We start from the raw sequence: 22,959 nt of genomic DNA, 5'->3' as shown, positions 1-22,959 counted from the left end.
ACTGATATGATCTGTCAGTGACAAGATATGAATGCCATTGTCGATGCATTTTTCTTGCTGTATATTTTTGATTTGTCAAGGATTCTGAAGCTTTGCTACATACAAATATTTTCTCATAACACTTGCCACATTTTAAAAATACACACTAAAACGTGCAACAAATTCCCCTCCAAAAGGCTTTCCAGTGTCTCAGCTTTTATGTCATTATCACCACTCACATGCAGGCATGCACATGTACACACATACATGCCTGTAAATGATTTATCTACTTTTCATAATTCAACCAGGAGTCTTCAGATATTCAGAGCTAATTTGCTTGATATAAGTCAAGAAAAAGAGAGAGATGCATTTATATATTTTCTAAGTGGTTCTTTACAACTATTCAGATGTCCTTAAAATAGAAACTGGAAGAGCGGGTATTTTAGAATTTATCCTGCTTTTCAGGTAATTTTTCTTTCACCCAGTGTTGGGGAAAATATAGTTTTTGCCAAAAGTATTTAAGAGAGTTGATGAAAACTATTAAAATAATAGTAGTCCAATGTCAATCAGAGGTTATTAATACAATTAAATTCCATTCAAAATGTCTTTACAGTGGGCCGAATTAGAGAAAAGCACTGAACTAAATTGTTGTAATTATAACATTTCATCAGGTGATAAATCCCATAGATAAATACAGCCATACTTACAAGTGTGTGTGTCAACAGAGGGATCTATCTGTGTGTTCATTATTAAAAGAAAAAAATACAGGTAATCCTATTTCTGTATGGTGTAATGAATACAAATGTAAATTTCACTTTGGAAGAAAATACAACTCATAGATATTTTTAAAAAAATTATACTGGAATTAAGCAATCTATGAATTGTACCATCTTCTTGTTATAATTCAGTACTTAGGTAGAAGTATGAAAGGCCTGGTTAAGTACCAAAGTTAATCATGGTGAGGAAAAGAAACTCAATTTAAAAAATATTTCAAATGTATTTAATTGCTGAATGCCTCTAGTTAATATTTGAAAGATCATTATTTAGTCCTACAACTGATGCATTTTTGCATTTTATCATCATTTTGTTTGCAAGCCACTCAAAAGTTCTATTTCCTCATATCTTTGACACATTATCAAGATGGCCATATGCTGTAATCCTACAGGGTAATGTTGGAATCTTATGCTGTAATCACACAGGATATTGGGAAAATAGTAATATTTAAATTATGTATTTATTTATTTTATATTTTTTTTTTTGAGCCAAGTCTCATTCTGTCACCCAGAGAGTGGACTGCAGTGGCACAATATCTGCTCACTGCAACTTCTCCCCTGCAGGGTTCAAGCAATTCTCGTGCCTTAGCCTCCCAAGTAACTGCTACTAAGGTGCACACTACCATGACTGACTAATTTTTTTTGCATTTTTAGTAGAGATGGGGTTTCCCATTGGTGTCCAGTCAGGTCTTGAACTCCTGGCCCCAAGTGATCCCCCTAACTTGATCTCCCAAAATGCTGGGATTACAGGCATGAGCCACCATGCCTTGCTTTAATTATTTTTAAATGGTATTTTTCCCTCTTTTTAAAAATTATTTCCAACAGTTTCTAAGACACGGTCACAGCTGCCTGAAAAGTGGCTTATTCACCCATTGCATCACCTAGATCACTCCCAAATGCTCCTGAACTTGTGGTGAGCCTTTCACATGGATATGAAGTTTGTCCTGGTGAATCCACTTGCTGCTGCTGCTGCTCCTTTTCAAATATGTTTCTCTTCTCTTCTGAAGCTCTTCTGAAGTAACATTTGTCTCTCAGGTCTATGGAATATCTCAAGATAAATTTCGAGAACTGCCATGCATACTTAGCTGAACAGCCCTGGAGAGATTTGCTTCTTCATCTTCCAGGTCAATTATTTGGCTACTTAGTGCCAGAGCCCTCTGTTAAGTCCTCCTCATCATCTCACATTTCTGACCCATCATTTGCCTCTAAGACTCATTGCAGTTTTGTTTTATGGAATCTTTCCGGTTAATTTATCTAGTTCTTCTGCAGTAAGTTTTGGTCAATGCAGGTATTGGACCCTAATCATCTGCAGGAGTTGGTCAGGCTCACAATCTGGCAGATCGTCCTTTGCAAGAAAATATAGAATAACATTTCTGTTGTAATCAAGCCGACAAAAGTACAAGATATTTATCTGATGTTAAGTCTGAAACCGTCAAGAAAGTACTCAAATTAAACCACTGTTTTCCTAACTTTCTAACTGTAAACAAGTATTCTTTATAATTGCAGACAAATTATCTTACACTTAGAGGATCAATCCTGAGCCTCTGATATTCCGGACTATTGAACAAGCTTAGGTCTAAACCCCAAATTTTCAAGGCATTTCTTATGACCTGAAAAGAGAAAAACAAAACAAACAAACAAACAAACAAAAAACAAAACAACAACAACAACAACAACAAAAACCTGTTGCTTATATTTCCAGAAGGCTGCTGAAAAATGTATTCCTCGTTTCTTCGCTAGAAACTCCTTCTGCCAGTCTCATCCTCTCTTCTTCATCTAGCTGATGTACAGTTGAAGATAATTCCACAAGGCAAAAATGTTCTCCTTGCAATAAATCATGCAGGCAGTGTTGAGCACAAAGTGGGTCTTCTTGTTTCTCATGAAAGATGGACTCCCTCTTTATTTGTCTCAGAAGCTCGATTTTTAACAAATTACCTTAATTTCAAAACTTGTTTCACTGTGTTCATTTTCCTACTGTGTGTTTTCTAAAACATCCATTCACACTAAGATACTTTAATTATGCTTTAAAGTTTTTCTTGCGGTGTCATGTCAAGATTTCTGTTGAAAATACGTATCCCGCTTTCTTTGGTTAATATGCTTGATACTTAATTTTCTCCATTGAGTAGTACAAAATTTATATCTTATGTTAAACTGACATCCCAAGGATTCTATGGCAATAGTCCAAAATCGTAAGAAGGACTATGGGCTTCTAGTAATGGTTGTTAACATAGCCCTTCAATGTTTTTAAGGCAACCTTCCAAATAGACTTAATTTAATATTACTGTATAAATTGCTCTAAAATTTATTAACAGCAGCTTAAAATAAGCATTTATTATATCACATAGTTTTTGAGATCAGAAATTCTGTAGTGGTTTATGTAGCTGAGCCTGTGATTCAGGATCTTTTATAAGATTTCAGTAAAGCTGTCAGTCAAACTGCAGTCATCTGAAAGTTGACAGAAACTGAAGGATCTGCTTCCAAGGTAGCTCACTTGTATGGTCAGTGGCAGAAAGGCTCAGTTGAATATCACATGAGTCTCAGCACAGAGCTGTGCTCCCTTGTAGCTGACTTCTCCCTGATAAGTTAATTTTTTAAATAAGATACTAATTTGCATACCCACCAACAATGTATAAATATTTCCTTTTCACTACAGCTACACCAACATCTATTGTTTCTGATGTTTTAATAATGGCCAGTACCAATAATGGAGTAAGGTGGTATCTCATTGAGGTTTTAATTTTCATTTCCCTTATGATTAGTGATATTGAGCATTTTTTTCATATTTTTTTTTTTTGCCATTTGTACATCTTCCTTTGAGAAATGTCTGTTGTCATTTACCCACTTTTTAATGGGATTATTTGATTTTTGTTTTCTGACTGATTTGAGTTCCTTGTAGATTCTGGATATTAGTCCTTTGTTGGATGTAAAGTTTGCAAATATTTATTTTCCATTCTGTAGGCTCTTTATTCAATATTTCCTTTACTTTTCAGAATATTTTTAGTTTAGTTAGGTGCCATTTATTAGTTTTGGTTTTGTGCCTAAAAGAAGAGTAGTTACTACTTTAAAAACAAACCTGCATGCATGTTTATTGTAGCCCATTTCACAATTGCAAAGATGTGGAATCAGCCTTAATGCTCATCAACTGATGAATGGATAAAGAAAATGTGGTATATATACAATATGAAAAAATAGTCATAAACAAGAATAAAATAATGAGGTGTTTTTGCAGGAACTTTTATGGAACTGGAGGCCATTATCCTAAGCAAAGTAACTCAGGAATGGAAAACAATACTGCACATTCTTACTTAGAAGTGAGAGCTAAGCTGTGGATACACACAGGCATGCAGAGTGGTATAATGGACATTGGAGTCTCAGAAGGAGGGAGGGTGTGAGGTAGATGAAGGATGAAAAATCATCTATTAGGTACAATGTACTCTGTTCAGGTAATGGATACTCTGAAAGTCCAGGCCTCACCACTATACAATTCATCCATGTCACCCCAAACCACTTGTACTTCTATACCTATTGAAATTACAGAAAAAAAAAGAGAGGGACCAGGATGGAGGCCATAATATATTTTATAACTCAATCACAGAAGCAACATACCATCAATCTGTCATATCCTATTGGCCACATAGATCAAGCCTAGCACAAGGTGAAAATGGATGGTACAATCATACCAATAGTAGGAGGAAGAGACCAATGCAGGTTATCTCAGAGACAGGCAGTCACATACACGATCAAGATTAGCCCATATTACTTAGTATTTGAGAACTAGAATAAATTTCTTAAAATTGTCCTCTAATAAGCCCATTAGGGCTCTAGGTGAAAAAAAAATCAGCCTAAAGCCATTTTTTAAAATAAGCATAGCTTATATTATTCTACTACATTTTCTTTTGGTCATCTGTCGGTTATTTCTAGGACCTTTATTCTACCTGGCTGTCCAAAACAACCAGAGGGACTACATAATGCTAGTCAACTTGATGAGTTCTAAATATTTAATATATCTTCCTCCCTTCTCCAACACATGAGCCTGAAACTTAAATAGTTATAATGTTGTCCTGCAGGTTATAAAATGTGTTTTGAACTAACAATCAATATTTGGAAAATGTCCTCCCATAAGCAGAATGCAGTAGGAGACAAAGGATAGAAGTTGAATTACATCTAAATACATACTTGGGAAAAAAGGTATATTCTTATCTCCCATGATTTTTGGCTTTGTGCATTTGAAAATCTGGGCACCAAAGAATGCTTCCAAGATGAGTCATATTGATTTAGGTGAGACTGCATCTGGCCAATGTAGCTTTTTATATGATTAAGTCAGAAGGCAAAATGGGGTATTTATATTGACTGGGATGATTAATCCTCACCATCCAAATAGGTAAATATTACATAATGGAGGGAAAAATATGGACAGAATCAGATGAACCCCTATTGTACTCACTAGCATAACAGCATTGAGGTCTAAATCTTATTGTAATCTATACAGACAGAAACAGCAAAGTCACAGATATTTTATTAACATAGTTTGGATCATACAATTAGGTAGAAAACACTGTCAAGTTGAGATTGCTGTCTCAAAACCAGAAGAATTTGAAATAGGTTATAGAGGAAGTAATTTGTATATTATGTGCCATGAACAAAAAAATATAGCGCCTTTATCCATTTTGAAATCTTTGCTAGTGTTTGCACTTATGTTTATACCATAACAAATTCCTCCTGTAGAAAGCAATAAGTATTTTCTAGAGAATTCAGACATAGAATTGGATGCAAAAATTGCTAAATTTTAGGCAATTTTCTCTTGAAAATGAAATTTCTTGCAGTTGCACAAGAAATATTTGTATTATGTCACATATGATCAATTTTTTTCTAAGAAGAGTGTATGCATAATTTTGATTATAGTAGATATTTGCCACTTGTTAATTATCCATTGTGTAAGCACCCTTTAAATTGCAAAGGAATCCCCAGTGTGATGGTGGAACTTGAGGCAGGCAGGGCCCCATCCTACCCTCACACTCTAATAGCTCAGACATAAAAACTTAGGTTGAGCCTGAATTCAGATGTTTCTTCCTTAGGCATTGAATGTTAAGGGAGAATAAAAGCTATTCAAGAAAAGTTTGAAGTTATTCAGGTTAAAGAAGTCAAGTTTCCAAGAGTGGCATTCTTGAATGGTGACAGGGCTGTTTCCAGAAGCATTAATATTCAGAGTAGCATCTAGCCAGTCTGTTTCTCTTGTCTGATATATACTGGTTAGTTACCTTGCTTCTGCTTATTTTTTCATACTGGTCCTCCAGATTTATCCTAGGAGCAATTTTATATCATCTAGTAAAGCATTTTCATTTTCATGTTAGATTTCTGGTTTTGTTACCAAGTAGCAGGAATTTGAAAAATGCTGTTTTGATGTAGATAGTGAGCATAAACTTGTCCTTGATGGGGCTCCTGAATATAAGATAAAAATGTCAACAATCTGTTGACGAAGAGAAAAGAGAAAGAGAAGAGAAAGTGGAAATGATCAGCTTACATTGCACCATTTATCAAGTAAACATGGGTTTGGAACCTCTATGTCAAATTTATTGCACAATAAAACATAGGAAAGTATTATGGTTGTGTATTTCTTTTTGAATCTATCTTAAACTGTTAGTAGTTTATAGGACAGTTGGTAGAAGTTGGAGCAGCATATAAAATATCGAATATTGCAGTTAGGTAAGTCCAAGGATGAAAATTTAAAAAGATTTACTAAGATTAATTATTAAATCAAGAGCCAACTTTATGGACTCATAGTGACTCAGAAAATTGTTTTTAATTATATATGTGACAGAATGAAACACAACAATGCCAAAATATCAAACTGAAAAAAAGTTGTAATATTTTGTTCAAGAAAATACAAATAACTTTAATCACTTCATCTGCTTTTTCTGAAATTTCTTGTTATACTTGTTTTCTTAATATATTCTTTTCTTCCTGAGATAGTGTCTCATTCCATTGCCCAGGCTGAAGTGCAGTGGAACAATCACACCTCACTGCAGCCTTCAACTCCTGTACTCAAGCAATCCTCCCACCTCAGCCTTTCTACAAACTAGGACTACCTGACGAATTGTTTAGTTTGTTTTTCTTTTTTGTAGAGACAGGGGTCTTCCTATGTCACCCAAGCTGATCTTGAACTCCTGGCCTCAAGCAATCCTCCCACCCTGGCTTCCCAAAGTTTTAGGATTACAGGTGGGAGCCACTGTGTTCACTCTCAATTTTTTATTTATAAATAATATGTTTTTAGCTCACCTGTAAGGTCATTTTTAATTAACATTTTTTCTTATATGATCACATTCAGTTTTATGGCTTTAAATAACATCAATATTCCTATTCTTCCCAAATTTCTCTCTAAATTTGAGCTTTTCTCTCAACTGCAGATTCATATACACACAAAACATATTAGGTGATAGAACCATATGAAATTGATGACATTTGACTGTTTTGGGCTCACAAAATATTTATATTGTTAAATTATCCATGTCTTTACTTGGGTATTTTATAGTAATCTCACATTTTACATTTTCAGAACACAGCTCATAATTTCCATTCCCTTAATCTTCTTATCAAAACTTTTCCTAATCCAGGCTTTTAATCTCAGTAGATGGCAAAACATTTTACATATTTGCTCATGTTTGGAACAAGAAGGGTTCTTGATTGGTTATTACCTCATATAACTCTAAATTCAGTAGACTAATAAGCCTTAATTTCCTTGTCTCTATACTTGACCATTTTTAAAGGGTCCATTCTGTTCATAAAAGAGAGGGTATTTTTAAAATGTAATTTATATAATGGCACTCCTATACTAAAAATAATTGTCTCCATATCACATTTAGATAATATTATTGATTTATTTATTTGGGTAATTTTTATTTTGATGTAATTTCAAAAATTCATAAAAGTTGGAAGAATAGCACAAAGAGCATTCATACCTAAACAAAACGTATACAGATGATAATTTTTTTTTAATGTTTCTATCAATTTGTTTTATCACTCCTCTCTATTGTCTCCTCCTCTCAACCTTCTTTCTCCTCTCCTTCCCTCAGTACACTGATTGTTTTCGGAGCTATCTGATGGTAAGTTGGAGACATCGTGACTCTTGATATGATTCACTAAGTAGAACATAATATTATGTCCTTGGTATCCCTATGCATAACCAGAATCTAATCACGTGGACACATCAAATAAGCCCAATGAGAGGGGTATTCTGCAAAATACCTGGTGTATACACTTCAAAAATTCAAGGCTGTGATAGATAATAAATGTTGTTTACCATAGCCTATAAAGAGCTACATATTCTGAGTCCAGCTATTTCTCTGATTTCATACAGCATCAGTTTTACCTTTTTCATTATGTTCCAGATACTCTATTTTTGTTTTTATTTTTCTCCTGCAACATGCCAAGCTTGCTCCCCTTCCTTAGTATCTTTCTGAAGCACACTTATTTTAGATTTTCCTAAACTGATCACCTTCTTGTCATTGTTTTCCAGTTCAAATTCTATCTAACAAAAGTGACATCCTTTAGATAGACTTATTTTTCTCTCCCGAAGTACTATTTTACCTCATAAAACCTTACTTTATGTTTAGTATAGTTTATTACCTGGTTTTTTCCTATCCCTCTCCCCTTTATCTTCCAGAATGTTAGTTATTTTACAATTGAAATCTTGCCTACCTTGATTACTATTATAAACTCTGCTAGGTTCCAGGCATCTGGGAGTCAATAAATGTGTTGAAAGAATGTAAAAAGGCATTCCATAAACTGATAAAATGACATAAAATATTGATTTTTAAGAGGTTCATGCACTAAGAAATGTGTAAAGCAATGTATTTTGAGCAATTATAAAATGTTTCATGAATATTTTGTCAGAATTTTAATATATTTAATAATTTGATCTTATTTCCATAAATATGAATTATTCTTTAAGTTATCATGGATGCACTCAAAATATGCAAGTCTAGAGAAGCTATCACTTAACTACCTGGAAAGAAGAGTTCCAGGTCAATAATTCAGTTACAGTTGCAAAAGACATAGTACATTTCATTAAATTTTGAAACATAAGTTCAAAATAATTACCTAGATCCTGGCTATTAAAGGAGGAGGAAATTAGGATGGCAATAATTACTGTGATGTTGTCTTGTATCAATTTAGCTAAACTGTAATTATGTAATTTCAAATTCCCTTTCCTGTAAGGGTTGAGTATAGTGTTGGCAAGATTTGTGCAACACTACACTCAAATTTGTCCAAAATTTAGAAGGCAGAAGTGAAGCAGCAGCAGCCCATGTTTAAACTCAGAAATCTGACATAACGTCTTGTATGGTTTCATATAACACACATTGCAAAAATCTGTCAGATTATCTTGTTGGCATGAGGCAGTAGTTGGCTCTGCAACACCTGGAGCTCCCACTGGGTCTACGCCTTCAGCATCTTCAGACACTTGGCCAGGTGCTTTTGAAGTTCCATGGTAAAGTGCACCAACCCTATTGCAGGTCACTCATATTATCAAAGTTGGAGCTTCAGAGCAGTTAAGACACAAATGCAGGTTCAGGTTTTATGTATTCTTATTGCTTACAGGCCAACTACATAGATTTTAGATTAGTCAGTTTCTTTTTTTAAAAAATCATGTTTTGTGTAGCCTGGGACAATGTAAGACACAATTTCTAAATTAAAGACAACTTGCCGCATCTGTTCCCCCCTTGAATTGAGAGAGAGTCATGATATTTATTGAGCTTTTTAGATTTACTAAGTGGCAAATATCTCACTTGGGCTTGCTAATCCAAAACTTGTATCAAATATCCTAAGAAGCTAGTAGTTTTGAGTGTGGCTCAAATCAAGAAAAGATTCTTCAACATGTCTAGGTTGCTTGCAAAACTGCTCTGCCACTTGGACCATATGACTCAGCAGATTCAATTTTTCTTGACATTATCTATGACGAACAGGTATGCTGTACAGAGTACTGGGCAGGCATATGCAGATAATCACAATGCAACTCTAAAGATTTTAGCAAACTTACTCCATGCTCTAGGGATAACTATTTTCATTTAAAAAAAAATATCTGGACATGTTACAGAGTCTGAGTAGAAACTAAATGTTTGACCATCAGCAACAAATGTATCAAGTGAACATCCAGAAAAGGATGCTGCCTGACTGAGTGAACCATAAAGTTAGGTGAGCACAGCAGCACTTCATCATCAAGCAAAATTGTTATATATGAGATTGAGTTCAAGTAAGTCCTGAAGGCTCAAATAAGGCATCTCAGAAAGCGGTCCACATGTCCGTTGCTCATATGCCTGTTAAATTGCTTCCTTACTTTCTATACTTGTTATGGTTTCTTACGTCCTTTAGACCAAAAAAAAAAAAAAATACTGTAGCCCATTTATAGTTGATTCCATATAAAATGTTGATACTACCTGAAAGTGGAGAGCTACAGAGTTTTAGCCTCATACTCTAAAGTCATTTAAAAATAATGATCAATGGAAATCTTTCCAGTGAACAGAATTTTGAGCAGTTCACCTGATTATTCGTTTTACCAAGAAGAAGAAAATGCCAGATGTAATAATCTAAACTGAATCATGACAAGTGGCAAATTATTTGGTTGGATGATTAGGGATGTGGAAGGAACACAATTGGAAAACTGGTGACAAGGCATTCGGAGAAGAATTATGTACACAAACTTCCTCCTTGAATGGGCACAAAATATAATGATATTTGTGTTCCATATGAAGGAAAGCCAAAAAGCATTTTGGCAGATGGTAATCTTAGTACCCATGTGGACAAATGGAACAGTTCTTTGAATGCAAATCAGTCTATCTGCCCAGATATCCTTGTTGTAGCCCAGTGGGCATAGGAACTTAGTGGCTATGTCAGCAGGGATGGATGTTATGCTGTGCTCAGTAACGTGGTGCTTTGACAGCTTAATCTTGCTAACTATGGGTGAGTGACCAACATGCCAACAGCAGCAATCAATTCTAAACTCTGATACTTTGCCATTCCCCAGAGGGATACTGGCATACTGATCACATTGAACAGCTTTCATTATGATAAGGGCAGTGCTTTGTCCTCTCTAGAAGAGATACTCTGGATATTGATTTACCTTCCCTATCCAAAATGCTTCAGTCAAACTCATCATCTATGGACTTATAAAATACCTTAATGAGGCCCTGAGTATTCTTTACATCATTCCTTTTGAACAGGGAACTTATTCATAACAAACAAGGTTAGGCAGCAGGCTTATACTTGTTGACATAACTAGTCTTACCATTTCCCTCACTACACTGAAGGAGGTTGCCTGAGAGCATGACAGGTTAGCTGTTTCTGACTACTTAGTTCCTAGGCAGCACATACCTTGCAGACTGAAATAATGTCCTTCAAAATATTGTATATGCTTCACATCAGGCACACCTATATAGTTTTTATGTTTTCCTATTCAAAATTCACTGTCTAGAAATCAAAGGGTGAAAATTAGAGTCATTTCTATTATCTCTTAAGTTTGCTCATGACATTTTGCTTTCCTTTCTCAAATTTCTAGAATTCGGGGCTCTGTAAAGCAAAGGTGTTTGTTTCCACGGGAAAATACTTTCACCAGAGGACACAACAGTGATAAGCTTTTGGAGAAATATTCTGTAAATTTTAGCGAATAGAAAATGTTAGAATTTGGAGAGGAGGTGAATTAGCATTCAAAAGGAGAGTGTTAGAAGAAAAGACCTCATAGACAAAATCATATTTAAACAGAGATTTAAAGTGGGATAAAAGGCCATGAAGAACTCTGGGAGGTAGACATCCCAGCAGAGGGAAGAAAAGTATGAAGTCCTCAATGCAAGATCATGCTTTGCATGTTTGAGACATTTGCAGGGTCATGGACCAAAGTACAAATAGAGGTTTATAAATCACATATTTAAATATTTTAAAATCAATCAAGTTAACAAATCCTTAAATTTCTATCTTTGACAATTAAACCTTTATAATGACCTGGAACTTTGGTACTCTGAATTTCCACACAGGAGCATCTACCATTGCAGGAAGGGCAAGGCCTCAAAGCGGGACACCAGACTGATGGCCACTTCCTTTCTTTTTTCACACTGGGGTTTTATATCACTCCCCAAAGGCTCACATGTGTTTCTGGATATTCACCTTGCACACCCAAACTCTTACTCACTTCCCAATGAACACAGGCTTTGGCCACTCTTCAGGCCAATAGATGACCACACTTGTGAAGATGGTCCAGGGAAGAGGCTTGTGAAGGCACTGGAGGTGAGATTTGGATCTTTTTGATAGGGATTTGTGGGATTCCAGGTGTTTGTAGCAAATTCTAGGATGGGTATGTGCATTGGTACATTCTTTGTCTCCACAGACTCCCATTCAGGGGGAAGAGTATTGTACAGAAAGGCCAACTAGAACCATTTAAAATATCCCATTCATGAAAGGAAATCCTTCTTCCTTTACCTAATGGCAGTGGTAGTTTGAGGACTATCCACAAGGCCATGTGACTGCAGTTCAGTTGGCAAGAAAGAATGTGCTAGATAAAGTTATAGAGAAGTAGGAGCTAGAAAAAAAATTGTCAGGGATTTTCATCCCCAGTTGCCCATTAAGATTCTTATGAAAGTACCATTGCTTGGTTACCAACTCCACAAATTCTGATTCAGCTGATCTGGGCTAAGGTCCAGCCATAACAAATTTAAAATGCCCTGGTGACTGTAATGCAGAGCCAAATTTGAAAATGACATATATATGCACTTTGTTTTTCTCACTGAGACAGAAAGTTATAGAATAATTTTGATCATAAGAGTGCCACAAAATTATATACATTCAAAAGGAAATTAATATAGCAGCAGGATGAAGAACAAGTTTATAGGAAGTATAAACAAGATGTAGAGAGATCAGTTTAGGAGGCTACTGAAACAATACTGGAAAGTGATAATGGTGCTTTGGAAAAAAATGGAAACACAAATAGAAATCTAGATGAAGATACAGATTCAGAAGTCTGAAGTTCAGGATAACTCAATATATACACTTTTTAAAAAATAAAATAACTGACATCTAAAAGATTTTGGAATAATACAGCTTTTACAGTTTTATACAGTCTCAGATTTATAACAGTGAAACTTGCACAGAATTGCAAATAATAATAATCTTTTCACTTGTTTATAAATATTCATCATAGCCCAAAATACTTAAAATATTATGGAATCATGATAAATCATATTTGTACCTTGCTATTTATATCAGCTCTAGATAAATTCTATGTACATTATAATAAATTAAATACTATTTGAGTTACTAGGTTAAAAAATATATATATACATATATATATATATATATATATATATATACACACACACACATAGAGAGAGAGAGAGAGAGAGAGAGAGAAAGAGAGAGAGAGAGAGAGCCTCACATGGTTCATCATTGTCTAGTTTAAAACTGAGGGTAGTTTTATTAAAAATCATTATTAATGTCAAAAATAATGAAGATAGATTTTTTTGATAGATGGTAAAAAATTAAACTCATTCCAAAACTATGGGTAAGTTAGTAAAAATGTGATTTTTAAATAAACTGGCTCCAAACCATTTTTTAAGTACAAATTAGAAATATTATTAACTTTTAATAATTTTATTATAAGAAATGTATGGACTTATTAACTTGAGATGAGAACTAGGGCAGGTGGCAGAATTTAATGGGCAATAGTAAGAAGCAATGTTGAGGTATACTGTTATTTTTTAAATGGCAAGCCCATTTGTCTTTATTAACTTAGTAACTGAAATTGTAAACTTTCAGATGTGTTTCTCTCTGTTACTTGCCTCATGTTAATATTGTTTATGAATATTTTGCAACATGTACATTGTCAGAAAAAAATCTAGAAAAGACCCTCTAAACCTAAGCATTTCAATTCAAGCTTTTATCAATCTATTATTCATATATTTTTATCTCATCCTATTAACCCCATTAGTAAGGGAGGAATTCCTGCCCTAGGATTATGGAGACAGCTGAACACATGATCCCCGACACTGGACAGATGAAATGGACAACAGTTCATTAGTCCCTTATACTCACAGTCCAGTGGAGGAGGACAATCCATGCCATATTTGGCAGTTGCACTTGGGAATGGAATGAAAAACCAGGTAGGGCCCCAACCATGTAAGGTCATGTGAGCCAGCAGATACAGGGTTTTATAGATACTCAATACTAAAAGTATTGAGAATGGCATGAATACTTCTGCATTTCAAAAACAGAATTTTAGCTGCTTATAAAAAACTGGGTAAGAGCAGAGAAAAAGATACAGAAGTTCAGCTTTGAGTATGTTTCAGTCAACAGACATACTCAAACCTGGTATAGAGCTGGAACAGCCTGAACCTGGTGATAGAGCTGGAACAGAATGATGATATTCCAAGAGCACTCCTGAAGCACAATAAAATAAACTTGGCTGTAAATTTGATTTAAGGGCTGGGAAGTAAAGAGATTCAGGCTGATGCAACAAGGTGGGTGTTCCTCCCATTTACTAGAAATTAAGTTTGGGCCTGATAGATTGGAGGAAGACAGATAATTGTTTCTGAAATTTTGAATGGGACTATGCTTTTTTAAGCATAGAAAGGATGAACATCATAGTACAATAGTTTTTATAGAATACTGAAGAAATAATTAAGTTATTGATAGAAACATTAAAATATATTTATATGTATATATTTAATAATCTTGGCTTTAATGTCATAATCGTATGATATAATAACTACAGAATACAAACATACTATATTCAGAATTTAGTATGGAAGACAAAATATGTTTAATAAACTACTTTCTTAGCTTTACTCTCATATATCTAAGTGTTTTCAACATAAACATACATGAATCTAAAACATTTAACCAAGTTATGTTAACTGAATAATGAGTATCTTTTATTTCATAAGAGAAACAGCTATGGTCACTAAGTATAAAATATACTGCAGTTATTGTATATACACTAGTATTAATAAAGAAGAATCGCTTCCCATTTTCTACAGGTCTAGTGGAAGAAAAATCATAGACACGTGATCTCATTTCTTGTTTGCTACTGAAAGCAAAATAACTGTGTTTTGATTAATAATTATCTCTAAAATTTTAAGTGTGTACAAGTGAGGTGAAACTCAGTGGGACAGAGAGGCACAGCATGTCTAATTGAGAAAACCACATGATCAACAATATTGTGTTATACCAAGAGACAAACAAAAATCAATTTAGCAGAAAATTGGCCTATGACTGATTAACAAAACAAAGATAAATAAGACTAAAATCTTAGCTGACAATCTTATAACAGCAGAAACACAACATGATCATGTTTTTAAGTCTGAAAAGTACAATAAATGATAAAAATGGAAGCAATAATCTTAATAAATTGTCAATTTTACTCTGGTGCTTTCTTTGACAATTAGAAAATTGATAATTTTACTCTGGTGCTTTCTTTATCAATTTTCTAATCAAGGGAGAAAACTCATCAGAAGAAATAAAAATGCTTAAGTCTTTACTGGAAAATGCTTTTTTAAAACGTTTCATGATACCAGCTCAAGTTGTGACTCAGCTTATCTTGTTAGGTCAGTCAAAGGCTGGTAACTAAGAATCTAAGTGTTGAAAAATATAGAAAGAAAAAGGAAGTGCTAATTTAATTTAATTTAATTTTACTTTAAGACGAAGTTTCACTCTTGTTGCCAAGGCTGGAGTGCAGTGGTGCAATCTCAGCTCCCTCAGCTTCCACCTCCCGGGTTCAGGAAATTCCCCTGCCTTGGCCTCACCAGTAGCTGGGATTACAGGCATGTGCTACCATGCCTAGCTAATTTTGTATTTTTAGTAGAGATGGGTTTTCACCATGTTGGTCAGGATGGTCTCAAACTCCTGACCTCAGGTTATCCACCCAACTCAGCCTCCCAAAATGTTGGAATTACAGGTGTGAGCCATTGCACCCAGCCAAAAATGCTTTTTTGAAAGTGGCTACACTCTGAGAACCTGTTTTTTTGTTTTTGGTGTTTGGCTCTTAGGTGCATTTAAACATATATATTTTAAATGATGATCAGTAGACAAATCAACATACAGACTTTGGAATACTCATTAATCAGTTGTAATCGGGACAGCTGTTTAATTTTATGGTTTAAAACCAGATTTTCTGTGATACCAAAAAAAAAAAAAAAAAGCACTTAAATTTTTACATAATGGAGTATGGCTTATTTTATAAATAAGGAAGCTGAGATTTGAAGAGAATAACCTGCTTATAACAATAAGTATACATGACCCAGAGAATTTGCCACAGATCGTACTCATTATGCTTTTTGATAAAGAGCATTCAGAAAACATTATGCTAGGCTTCATTACATCATGTGTTTTATTGTTTGTCTTATCTTAGGTTTTGATTTTAAACAGCATAATTTTATTTTATCATTTTGTATCACACACAGACACATACCCACATATATGTGCATACAGTGGTTTATATCTAGTCCAGCTAAAGTAAATCATATTCATTAGAATTTATATGTTGAATTATTAAATATTTAAGTTAAAATAACATAAATAAAAGATCACCTTTAAGGTTCAAGTTTTTCAAGGTTATATTACATTTCTAATCTGTTCTTCAATTAGTAAAAAGCAAGATAACATGGATTACACTTGTATGAGCACTATTTTTAATTCCTCTCATTTCCATTGGATTAATCTACTAAATGCAATAATGTTATCCCTAAAGGTGAAAGGATATTACCTGAGGTGGCAATATATTTTTATCACACAAAGGAGAATAAAATTTTCAACATATTCTGAAAGATAAATAAAGATCTCCATTAAAAGGAAACTACTTTTATTTTTTCCTAAACATGACTTTCATCTGTTCACTCTTGAGCTTTTCCTTCCTATTGGAAACCAAATTTTTAAATAAAATTCTCTTACTATTGTATGCTTTTTCTATAACTTTTGGCTGTTAAAACAATATCATGGAGGCAGCAAACCACACTGCCCTGTGTGTACATATGCAACAATCCTGCATGATCTGCACATGTACCTCAGAACCTAAAGTACAATAAAAAATATCATTTTGTATTAAGACACATTCCAGTTTATTTCCAAAATGTCAGTCTCAAATTCATTTTAGAGCTCTGCTCTTTTCCACCCTTCAATAAAGCTCAAGATGTTTAAAGAAAGGTGTGTGTGTGTGTGTGTGTGTGTGTGTGTGTTGAGGGTTGGGGCTTGAAATATATGATATGGCTTGTTTTGAATCCATCTTCCATATTGCTTTTCTACAAACTAATCTATCCTGTTGGAAGCAGGAAAGAGGCACAGAGCTATCAGAAGGCTTCTTCTGAGAACTTTGACTGTGAGTTTAAGCCACTTTGGCTTGGCTCTGGTCCTACCTGGTTCCCTGTGCTGCTGGTGGCCTCTGCCAAGGTCTTCATTTTCAACCTCATTTGTTACTCTCTAACTCTTCCTCCTTCTTCCTTTGGCTCCAGTGACACCATGTTCTCTGAGTTTTTCTAACTCATCCTCCCTCATTCATATTTTACTTGGTTATATCCTATTTCCTTTCTCTATTTTTAAAGCTGGAAGTGATCAAATCCTCTTTTATGTTGACATTTACTGCTGAGGCCTAATTTTTCCCACCGCAAACCTCATCTTTCCTCCAACCTTAAAATTAGCACCGTCATTTACTAGGTTATACAACATCCTGGAATCTACCCTGACACCTTGATTTTCTCCAGCCCATTTTCATTTGTCAAATATAGGATTTTACTTTTGAAGTATATCGCTTTTGACAGGTTTCTTCATTGATGTTGTTTTAACCTACTGTCTTTTTCTCCTAACTTTCTAATTGCTCATTTTTAATCTTCCAGCAAAGATCCATTTCTCTTTTGTCTCTATATTATTTGGTGCTTCTAGAAGTGCTGCTATTTTGTCATTCAAATAACAACTGTATCTGATAATTACTAAATCTATACCTCCATGCCAAAACACTGTTTGCATAAAACCTGTGTAGCCAGTCTCCTTTCTTGAATGTCTTCTTACGTATTTCATGTATATCTAATAGTGATACCATATGTAAAATTATTGAGTGTTTATTACGTATCTGTCCCTAATCTGAATGTTTCATTCTATTTTTTCTTTGAACAATCACAGTAACTTTAAGCTTTTGTTTCTATTGATATCCCTACCTGACGAAGAATTAAATCATGGAAAACTTAAATAACACACCCCAAATTCACAGTAAATGACAGCACTGGATTGTTAGACCCACATAATCTGGCCCCACAGGAAACATCTACACAGCAGGCCTACTTAAATATGCAGAAAAAGCAATTCATCATTTCCCTTCCCTCAATCTACTTTGTCTCAATAACTCAAGAACTACTAATGATAGTAGGACTATCTTTATAGTTTATTTATCTAGCAAAGCTGGGGCATATTCTACTGCATCCTACCCTCCTTTATGCCTCTCGATCCCACACATATCTACTAAATCACGATGTGTTGTAAATTCTAAAGCCTACTTATCATTTATATTTGTTCACCTTTTTCTATTTCCTTTGCTTATCCAAGTTCAGATAACTATCACTTCTCAAAACTTTCATGGCTTCTCCACACATCCCATTGCCATCAAGGTAGGCTATCTCTTATTTATTTTCTATACTGCGACCTAAATAATTTTAATAAAACATTACCATGCCTTCTTGAGCTTTAAATACTTCAGTTGATGTGTCCTTTAAAGAACAAAAGTAATATATGTAACTTTTAAGGTCTTCATGATCTGGATGATTCTTCCTGAAACACTTGATCCTCTCATTTAGTTTGGTTAATATTTACTGGTATACAAAACTCAGTTTGGAAATTGCTGTCATCAGTCGATATCTTTGACCCTATCCCTACCACCCAAATCATGGGTAAGTAGCCAAATCTTGCTCTCCAGCACCTCACAATCTCCTCTGCGCTTATCCAGCTTGGCCAAAAATGAGGGTTTATTTTCTCTGCTCTTACCAGAATTCAAGGTCAATGTGCAAGGGCAGGGTCAGTTTTGTCCACCACTGAATGAAAGTCTCTGCCAATTTTTGTTGTGTTCTAGGCACCCACTAAATATTACTTGAGTGAATGAATAAATTAATTTATATCATTTGCATCCTAAATTTTTTATACATAATTACTTTCAATTAAAACTTTAAATGATTACACTTACATATGTTTTCTAACTAATATGTTTTTCTGGTGCTGATATTTTTACAAATTTGAATTATTGTCCTTTCTAGATACAGCTTTTAATTTATGACCATAGGTTTAAGAATGGTGCACATTCATATTGAATGTCTTCAATACAAGTTTGCTTTATATATACTAAAATATTCTTACATGAGATCACAAAATGTAGGCATTTAAATATTATGCTGTAAAGGGCATGTTAAATAATCATTCAATGAGTGACTGTTGCTTGTCTTCTATTTTGTACCTCTTCTGTGAGCTGTTTATGAAATCCAACAAATAAAGGGTTTAGTGACTGTACATCACTAACTTTCCACACAGCCTTGTCAGTTCAATTTTTCATCTTTCTATTTTCACCTTCCTTCATCTGAGTAAAATTGCCATGGGCTACTGATCTTGAATTAAATTTATCTGAAATTCAAATATAATGAAAATAGGAATTGATGAATGGAAACCAGTCATAGCCATCAATTTAGATCTTAGGCAAATAAATTCAAGTTATGGAACATCAACATTTATTCCTGGGGTAATAGGAGAAACAAGATAAATTAATACGGTACTGAATTACGACTAATTAATGCCTATATAGTACTAGCTGAATATAGTAATTATTTAAATATCCAATGATTTAAGTTGTTTTTGTCATTCAATGTCCTATTTTAGCTACTAGAGATTTTAAGTAAATGTTATGGACTCATTTTCTGTATTTGTTATGAAACCAGAATATAAGGTACATGTCAGAAAATGGGAATTGATTTTTGGGCATCAAACTCATATAATTTATTTCATGTTTTTCTCCCTCCTGCTGCATAGAAAATATATGTATTTCTGAGTAAGAATGGAAAAAAAAAAAAGAGAAAAATCAAAACTTCTCATTCTTTCCTTGGGTTCTAGTCAAGGTTAATTTTGAAAGAAACTCCTAAATGCTTTTGTCAAAGAACATAATTGAAAAACAACAAAAACAACCAAACTAATAAACCAAAAACTACAAATATTTTCAAGCAAGATAATGGGCTTCTTGTTTGAACCAGCTGGTATGATAGTTGCTAGACCAGATGGTTTTGTTTCAAATAGATCTTGTATTTCTTTGGATTAGAACAAATTAATATACACACACATGATCATTGTATTAGTCAGGGTTCTCTAGGGAGACAAAACCACTGAGAGAGAGAAAAGAGAGAGAGAGAGAGAGAAGAGACAATTTATTAAAATAGTTGGTTCATGATTACTGAGGTTAAGGTTATTGCATTCTTTGTTAATATTACTTTGCTAAGCATTAAAGATATAGTTTGGAAGGACTTTAAAACTTATTTTTTTATTTGATATTCCAATTTGCATCTGTACTGGCAAAGTTTATTCACATCAGGTTCTAATGCCAATCTTCATGTGTCATCACTGTTGCTGTTAAAACATGCCATTACTAATGCTTTGGTCGGCCAGAGGCTCTGATGATGTTACATGCAAATATATGGAAAAGACATTATTAAAGTGAATTTTCGGAAGCTTCCTACTACCTTTTCAAACATAGCATTCCTTAATTCACATTACTCTGGAACTAGGTAACTAAGGACATGTACCAGTATATGACAATGATTGTGTAAATGATATATTTTGTTGTTTAAATACATATTTACTTATTTACTAAAATTAATTGAGAACAACAAAAACCCCTACCTTTTGTCTTCACTCAAAATGACTAATAAATCTGAAATGTAATAATATATTGAAAACTAAAATATAATTTATGCATGATACATAAATAAACCATTTTACTTAATGCTTTTCAATCACTCATATTTATTATTCTCTGGAGATTTAAAGTTTTTATTTTCTCAAATATATGCTCATTATGATTACCTTAATAATAAGTTTTCACAGTAGATGCTTAGATTTTGTTCACTTATGAACTTTGTAAAACATATTTAAAACCTTAGGAATTTTTGAAATATTTTGAAAAAAATAAGTTGTTAATAAATTACCATATAAATTAATCGATAATATTTACTTATTTTATAAACATTTTAGCATCTTTTTATTTCTCTATTTGAAATGATATTGTCAGCAAGATAATTCAAGATGCGTAGAAATCAAAGATTGTTTGTTAATTTACTCCAAAATTAAGATTCTAGCTTTAAATTTTTCTATAAAATAGTAGCACTTTAAGCTGATTTTGCTTACCATTTTATAATAATTTTACTGTAAATTAGTCTTCATTTCTATAGAAAATAACAAAGCATTACTCAGATATTTGAACTTCACCAGTCTAATTTTGTGCCACTTAACACCTAAAAGTTGGCATTTATTTCAATATATCGAAAAGCAAGTAGATTGAACTAATTTTCAGATTTTTTAACAGCTTTAAAATACATTGCATTTCCTTTATGAATTTGTAATTTGGTGGATCTCAAATAGATAAGAAACTTGACTGAATCAGACATATTTTTAGGGTAAATTGCTCCTTCTTATGCTATATACATGTGAGTAACTTGTTCATTGATTCGTATCGCAGCTCAGAGATTAAAGGCAGATAAGCAGATAATCTGTTACTTATGCAAACTCCATCAGAGAACAAAATGTTAGTTCCTTTCCATTGTAGACTCATTTAAACCCTATAAGTTATTTTCATAGAACCTCTATCTTACTTTCAGAGAAAATCATATGGAATAGGGCATAACAATATTTAGCACAAGGCTGGGCGCTGGTTTCTTGTATTGAATAAGGAATGGTATAAGAAACCACATCTGATTGTTAAGGACTCTTATGGCTAATAGTGTTTTTGCTTCTGAAGCCCATTAGCTAAAAGAGGAAAGAATGTGTGTATACCAACTTGTTTATATCTAATATCTGTAAATATTTTCTATATGTTCACATCTGTATATTATAAGTATTATTTATACTCATGAGTTCATGTTTCTATCTCTAATTCATTATTGTGTGAACCATTCCTGTTTTCTTCCCTTGCTTCCCTGTATACCAAGCTTTGAAATAGTGAGATATAATAGTTTTCACAAAGCAATATTTGCCTTTTTACTTACTCAATTCTAATACATATGTATCAAAACAAAGCTAACAAATATTCCTGTGAAAAACAATTTTTACAACTAGAATACAGTTATCATTTACAGTTTATTTTGCATGTAGACTTACATTTTCAAAGCTTACTTTAAGTCAGCATTTTTGCCACTACCACCACCTTTAGTGAGATTGTTTCATACATTTGGAATACAGTTCGTTTGGTCTGTTGTCATATTCTGCATTGAACTTGAAATCTCTCAGCTTCTTAAAGGATTTTGAAATTACAGACCTCAATTTTTGTAATGTAAAATTCTGTGCATTTGCAAAAATATAGAGATATCTGTCTATGATTATAGTATTATGTAGCATAGATTCACCACCCTAAAATATTCCCTGGTACCACATTAATCCTACCCTTTTCTTTCCCCTGAATTCCTGTCAACCAGTCATCTATTTTTAATTTCTAAAGCTTTGCTATTTGCAGTAGGTCATATAGTTGAAATCATACAGTATGTAGCCTTTTTAAACTGAAATATTCAACTTAGGAATATACATTTAAGATTCATTCATAATTTTGCATGTCTCGACAGCTTATTTCTGTTTATCACTAAAAACTGTTCCATTGTATGAATGTACCATAGTTCACCTATTCACCTATTGAAGGACATCTTGGTTATTTCCAGTTTAGGGAGAATATAAATAATGTTATTATAAACATTTCTGTACAGTTTTTTGTTGGCCTGAGTTTTCAAATCAGTTGAGATGAAATATGTTAGAGATGATTTTTCTAAATAATGTGTTAACAAATGGCAAACCCTATTCCAAAGTGGCTGTATCATATGGATTCCTATTAGGAATAAATGAGAGTTGCTTTAGGTCTCTATCCTAACCAGAAATTGGTATTATCTGTATTTTAGATTTTAGCAAAGCAAACAGATGTGTAGTGGTATTTTGTTATTTCATTTTCTGATTCTAT

At 33.5% G+C, this 22,959-nt stretch overlaps 1 pseudogene; it reads right to left on the bottom strand.

The window, feature by feature from the left end:
* Positions 1-1,557: 1,557 nt before the first annotated feature.
* On the bottom strand, positions 1,558-12,100 carry LOC101048375 (ataxin-3-like; annotated as a pseudogene).
* Between the last annotated feature and the right edge of the window lie 10,859 nt (positions 12,101-22,959).

This window comes from Saimiri boliviensis, chromosome 15, assembly GCF_048565385.1.
Source record: "Saimiri boliviensis isolate mSaiBol1 chromosome 15, mSaiBol1.pri, whole genome shotgun sequence".
In the NCBI taxonomy this organism is placed as follows: Eukaryota; Metazoa; Chordata; class Mammalia; order Primates; family Cebidae; genus Saimiri; species Saimiri boliviensis.
The sequence above is the reverse complement of the archived record's forward strand: the minus strand, read 5'-3'. Positions and strand labels throughout refer to the sequence as shown.